Source organism: Mercurialis annua, linkage group LG2, assembly GCF_937616625.2.
Source record: "Mercurialis annua linkage group LG2, ddMerAnnu1.2, whole genome shotgun sequence".
Lineage (NCBI taxonomy): Eukaryota > Viridiplantae > Streptophyta > Magnoliopsida > Malpighiales > Euphorbiaceae > Mercurialis > Mercurialis annua.
Window position 1 is genome coordinate 34,853,456 of NC_065571.1, and position 7,547 is coordinate 34,861,002.

Consider the following 7,547-nt stretch of genomic DNA (forward strand, 5'->3'; position numbering starts at 1 on the left):
ATTCATCGCAAATATTCAAATTAAACGTAAAGCAATATAAAATATTTGCTTGTGTAAATACTTCAAGAGAAAATGTATATAATCTTACAAAAAAAGCTTATCTAAAAATACTTCGGTGCTCAGAAACATCAAGCTTCTCGAGCTCCTGGTCTAGCTGCTTCTTACCTCGCTGGACCTAAAACGATTTTAAAACAATTGACTCGCATCAGAATCCTATTTTAAGATTGACTCTAAACTCGAAACACGACACGTTACACTCATTAACCGTCGTGCTTCTCACGCGTATACGATAAACGGTTTCTAACTCGTTTACGGTTCGTATCTCTTTTCTAAAACAATTGTTCATTAACCTCATTCGGTCAACGTCTCAAACTAATCGATAATCAATTGATTTCAATCTCGATACGCGACTACGAAATGAAGTTCCAAAACAAAACAATCTGCCAACACGATTCTTATGCACGTTCGACTACGATTCCTATGCACATTCGACTACGAAATTGATTTCAATCTCGATACGCGACTACGAAATGAAGTTCCAAAACAAAACAATCTCGATATGAACCCCTGGTGAACGTTCGTGCACCTCGGTCGGTGCACGTTCGTGCACCTCGGCCGGTGCACGTTCGTGCACAGCCCCCGGAATTCGATTTCTGGGGCTTTCCGACGTGCTATTAACCTAATTCTGCACCCCAACACATAAACGATATCCCAACACATCGAAAACTCAAAATCTAAACTCAAAACAGCCAAATTCGATTCTAAAACTGTTAAAACGATAAAAATATTCCGTAGCCTAAAACTTTAACTCGATATATCATCCAAAATACTCAATCAAATGGTTAATTTTCACTTTGGTCCTTGAAGCTTTTTTGTCACGACCCAAATTATTGAGCCGAGACCGGCGCTAGGGAATGGGAGTGGTAGCTCCGAAACCCGTAGCAAGCCTATGACCACTAATAATTTTTAGCAAATACAATATATAAAACGTTTTCAGAAAACTCTTTTAGATAATACAATTATAGATATTAAAATTTTAATTTTAGTGTTTACATTCAAAATGAACTATTTGAAATCAAATCACAAGTCTTTTACTAACACCTACTACCTACTGCAGCTCTAGGAACTCATACTTTGTGCAAGTCAATCGATAGCGAAGCCAACCGATGTATCCTATATGCCTGACATCGATAGCGAAGCCAACTGTTGTATCCTATATACCTGACATCGATAGCAAAGCCAACCGATGTATCCTATATGCCTGACATTGATAGCAAACCCAACCGATGTATCCGATTCAACCCACACAAACCAATCTCATACCTTATACAAACCATAAACATCACCACAAGGTTGATATATCACATCAATCAAACATAACAAAATCCATACAAACAAATCATATAAATGCGATGTGACAGAAATACTTATCATATATGAAATTAGCTTTTATAAATAATACGCAAAAGCAAAGTGCAACTCACCTGGATCGGTAATAATCCAAAATAATAATAACTAAAATGTCGATTCTCGTCGAACTTCCTTGACTCGCCAAGTCCGTAGCTCGATATTTCGTCGTATCTTATTCCTTAGTGAGTTATCTTTCCATAGAAATTTAAATCATCGAAAACGGAGGTCGGATTGAGGAGTTATGGACCCCGTCGTCCTTTGCGCGCAAGAGAAAATGAAGGTGGCGATGATGATGCTTTTGCTTATGTAACCTTCTAAACTTCTTTTCTTTCCTTATTCATATCCTTATTCTTATCATATGACTCACTCAAATCCAGCTCTTGTAAGTTTTGGATAAATTTCACTTTAGGTTCAATTTGGTTAAATTACACTTTAACTTAAATCTTTATTTGATCGTCGCGTCTAATTTGTAAAATGGTTTGTAAATTTACAAAAGCGTGACGATAATTTCTTTATCGATAAATAAAGGACTCCACATTATTTACTTACTCGGATCTAGTTAATTATTTATTTTTCTTATTCCGATAAGTAAGTTCCACTAAATTCCAATTTATCGCATAATAATTAAATTATTACATTGCGAGAATTTTATTAGACCGCTTTGGTCTAATTCCTATTTCTTGAACTTAATTCCGACGTTCTTAATATTAAATTCTCATAATTATGCCTCGTGGCACTCTCCTTAATATCTCCAAAAGTACGGGGTATTACATTTTCAAAAGTTTTAATTTAGTCCAAAATCTATCCGCGTCCAAATTTTAAAAGTCTCCGATTGACTCGCAACTTTTACCATAAATACTTTAAAATATTTTGCGGACTTTGGCGAAATAATTTCCGTCACGGGATTTATATTTTATTTTATATTAATTTTTAAATTTATTTCTTTAAATCCCGCTAATTTGATCAACAAAATTAATTCGAAATTTCTGATATAATTAAATTAAATTCTTCTTAATTTTATTTATCGGAATTCAAGACACGTGGCACTACATGATTATCTTAAAATAATTGGCTACTACTGTTTTGTTTTGTAACTTTTGTAAATGTTTGGCTTAAATCGCTAAAAGGGTAAAACGTTTGGATTTGTTTTTTAACGTTTGTAAACGTTTGGCTTAAATTGCTAAAAATATTTGGATTTGTTTGGTAACATTTTTAAACGTTTGGATTAAATTGCTAAAAAGGTGAAACGTTTGAATTTGTTTCGCAACATTTGAAAAGGCTTGGCTTATATCGCTAAAAAGGTGAAATGATTGGATTTGTTTGGTAACGTTTGTAAACGTTTGGCTCGAATCGCTAAAAAGACGAAACGTTTGGATTTGTTTCGTAACGTTTGTAAACGTTTTGCTTAAATCGCTAAAAAGGTGAAACATTTGGATTTGTTTCGTAACGTTTGTAAATGTTTGGCTTAAATTGCTAAAAATGCGACACGTTTGGATTAGTTTCGTAACCTTAATAAACGTTTAGGTTAAATTGCTAAAAAGGTGAAACGTTTGATTTTGTTCCGTAACGTTTGTAAACGTTTGGCTGAAATTGCTAAAAAGATGAAACGCTTGGATTTGTTTCGTGACATTTGTAAACGTTTGGCTTAAATCGCTAAAAAGGGGAAACGTTTGAATTGGTTTTGTAACGTTTGTAAACGTTTGGCTTAAATCGCTAAAAAGGGGAAACGTTTGAATTGGTTTTGTAACGTTTGTAAACTTTTGGCTTAAATTGCTAAAAAGGTGAAACGCTTGGATGTGTTTCGTAATGTTTCTAAACATTTGACTTAAATCGCTTAAAAGGTGAAATGCTCGGATTTGTTTCGTAACGTTTGTAAACATTTGGCTTAAATCGCTAAAAAGGTGAAATATTTGTATTTGTTTCGTAACGTTTGTAAACGTTTGGCTTCAATCGCTATAATGGTTAAACGTTTGGATTTAATTCGCAGCGTTTGTAAACGTTTTGCTTAAATTGCTAAAACGATGAAATATTTGGATTTGTTTCGTAACGTTTATAAACATTTGGCTTAAATATCTAAAAATGTGAAACGTTTGCCAAAAAGATGAAACGTTTGGATTTTTTTTGTAACGTTTGCAAACGTTTGGCTTAAATCGCTAAAAAGGTGAAACATTTGGATTTGTTTCGTAACGTTTGTAAACATTTGGCTTAAATCGCTAAAAAGGCAAAACGTTTAGCTTGGTTTCATAACCTTTGTAAACGTTTGGCTTATATCGCTAAAAAAGTGACACGTTTGGTTTTGTTTCATCACCTTTGTAAACGTTTGGCTAAAATCTCTAAAAAGGTTAAATGTTTGGATTTGTTTCGTAAATTTAGGGATTTAAGCCAAACGCTTACAAACGGTAAGGAACAAAATAAAACGTTTCCCCATTTGAGCGATTTAAGCCAAACGTTTACAAACGTTACGAAACAAATCTAAACATTTCCTCATTTTAACAATTTATGCAAAATGTTTCCCCTTTTTAGCGATATAAGCCAAACATTTACAAACGTACCAAACCAAAGCGATTTTAGCCAAACGTTTACAAACGTTACAAAAAAAATCCAAAACGTTTCCCCATTTTAGCAATTTAAGCAGAACGTTTACAAAGGTTACGAAACAAATCCAAATGTTTCACATTTTTAGCGATTTAAACCAAACGTTTGCAAACGTTACGAAAAAAATCCAAACGTTTCACATTTTTAACGATTTAAGCCAAATGTTTCCAAACGATACGAAACAAATCCGAACTTTACAAATGTTACGAAACAAATCCAAGCATTTCACCTTTTTAGCAATTTAAGCCAAACGTTTACAAATGTTACGAAACAAATCCAAACGTTTCATAGTTTTAGCGAATTAAGCCAAACATTTACACACGTTACAAAACAAATCCAAACGTTTCACCTTTTTAGCGATTTAAGCCAAACGTTTACAAACGCTACGAAACAAAACCAAACGTTTGCAAACGTTATGAAACAAATCAAAACTTTTCACCTTTTTAGTGATTGAAGCGAAACGTTTAGAACGTTACAAAAACGTTTGGTTTTGTTTTGTTAGAATTGTTAACGTTTGGTTTAAATCGCTAAAATGGGGAAACATTACGAAACAAATTCAAATGTTTCTCCATTTTAGCGATTGAAACCAAACGTTTACAAACGTTACGAAACAAATCCAAACGTTTCGCCTTTATGGCAATTTAAGCCAAAAGTTTACAAAACCATATTTTAGCGATTGAAGCCAAACGTTTACAAACGTTTTGAAACAAATCCAAACGTTTCACCTTTATAGGGATTTAAGCCAAATATTTACAATAGTTACGAAACAAATCCAAGGGTTTCACCTTTTTAGCAATTTAAGCCAAACTTTTATAAACGTTCGGAAACAAATCCAGAAGTTTCCCCATTTTAGCGATTTAAGCAAAATGTTTCCCTTTTTTTCCGATTTAAGCCAAACGTTTGCAAACGTTACGAAAAAAATCCAAACGTTTACAAATGTTACGGAACAAATCTAAGCATTTCACCTTTTTAGCAATTTAAGCCAAACATTTACAAACGTTACGAAACAAATCCAAATGTTTTATAGTTTTAGCGATTTAAGCCAAGCGTTTACAAACGTTACAACACAAATCCAAATGTTTCATGTTTTTTGCGATTTAAGCCAAACGTTTACAAACGTTACGAAACAAAACAAAACGTTTGCAAACGTTTCGAAACAAATCCAAACGTTTCCCCTATTTAATGATTGAAGCCAAACGTTTAGAACGATACAAAAAAGTTTGGTTTTGTTTTGTAACGTTTGTAAACGTTTGACTTAAATCGCTAAAATTGGGAAACATTACGAAATAAATTCAAATGTCTCAAAATTTTAGCGATTGAAACCAAATGTTTACAAACGTTATGAAACAAATCCAAACGTTTCACCTTTTTAGCGATTTAAGCCAAACGTTTACCAAACCATATTTTAGCGATTGAAGCCGAACGTTTACAAACGTTTCAAAACAAATCCAAACGTTTCACCTTTTTAGCGATTTAAGCCAAACATTTACAATAGTTACGAAACAAATCCAAGCATATCACCTTTTTAGCAATTTAAGCCAAACGTTTATAAACGTTAGGAAACAAATCCAAAAGTTTCCCCATTTTAGCGATATAAGCCAAACGTTTCCCCTTTTTTGCGATTTAAGCCAAACGTTTACAAACATTACGAAAAAAGTCCAAGCATTTCACCTTTTTAGCAATTTAAGTCAAACGTTTACAAACGTTACGAAACAAATCCAAACATTTCATAGTTTTAGCGATTTAAGCCAAGCGTTTACAAACGTTACGAAACAAATCCAAATATAGAACCTTTTTAGCGATTTAAGCCAAACGTTTACAAACGTTATGAAAAAAACCAAACTTTTGCAAACGTTATGAAACAAATCCAAATGTTTCACCATTTTAATGATTGAAGCCAAACGTTATAACGTTACAAAAACGTTTGGTTTTGTTTTGTAACGTTTGTAAACGTTTGGCTTAAATCGCTAAAATTGGGAAACGTTACGAAACAAATTCAAATGTTTCAACATTTTAGCGATTGAAACCAAACGTTACGAAACAAATCCAAACGTTTCTCCTTTTTTGCGATTAAAGCCAAACGTTTAAAAAACCATGTTTTAGCGATTCAAGCCAAACGTTTACAAACGTTTCGAAACAAATCCAAACGTTTCACCTTTTTAGCGATTTAAGACAAACGTTTATAAAGGTTCGGAAACAAATCCAAAAGTTTCCCCATTTTAGCGATTTAAGCCAAATGTTTCACCTTTTTTGCGATTTAAGCCAAACGTTTACAAACGTTACAAAAAAAATCCAAACATTTACAAATGTTACGAAACAAATCTAAGCATTTCACCTTTTTAGCAATTTAAGCCAAACGTTTACAACCGTTACGAAACAAATCCAAACGTTTTATAGTTTTAGCGATTTAAGCCAAGCGTTTACAAACGTTACAACACAAATCAAATGTTTCACGTTTTTTGCGATTTAAGCCAAACGTTTACAAAAGTTACGAAACAAATCCAAACGTTTGCAAATGTTTTGAAACAAATCGAAACGTTCCACCTTTTTAGCGATTTAAGCCAAACGTTTACAAACGCTACGAAACAAAACCAATCGTTTGCAAACGTTACGAAACAAATCCAAATGTTTCCCTTTTTTAGTGGTTGAAGCCAAACGTTTATAACGTTACAAAACGTTTTGTTTTGTTTTGTAACGTTTGTAAACTTTTGGCTTAAATCGCTTAAATTGGGAAACGTTACGAAACAAATTCAAATGTTTCAACATTTTAGCGATTGAAACAAAACGTTCCGAAACAAATCCAAATGTTTCACCTTTTTAGCGATTTAAGCCAAACGTTTAAAAAACCATATTTTAGCGATTGAAGCCAAACGTTTACAAACGTTTCGAAACAAATCAAAACGTTTCACCTTTTTATCGATTTAAGCCAAACATTTACAATAGTTACGAAACAAAATCCAAGCGTTTCACCTTTTTAGCAATTTAAGCCGAAGGTTTATAAACGTTAGGAAACAAATCCAAAAGTTTCCCCATTTTAGCGATTTAAGCTAAACGTTGCACCTTTTTGCGATTTAAGCCAAAGGTTTACACACGTTACAAAAAAAATCCAAACGTTTACAAATGTTACGAAACAAATCTAAGCATTTCACCTTTTTAGCAATTTAAGCCAAATGTTTACAACCGTTACGAAACAAATCGAAACGTTTTATAGTTTGAGCGATTTAAGCCAAGAGTTTACAAACGTTACCACACAAATCCAAATGTTTCACGTTTTTTGCGATTTAAGCCAAACATTTACAAACGTTACGAAACAAAACCAAAAAACGTTTCACCTTTTTAGCGATTTAACCCAAACGTTTACAGACGCTACGAAACAAAACCAAACATTTGCAAACGTTATGAAACAAATCCAAATGTTTCACCTTTTTAGTGATTGAAGCCAAACGTTTATAACGTTACAAAAATGTTTGGTTTTGTTTTGTAACGTTTGTAAACGTTTGGCTTAAATCGCTAAAACTGGGAAACGTTACGAAACAAATTCA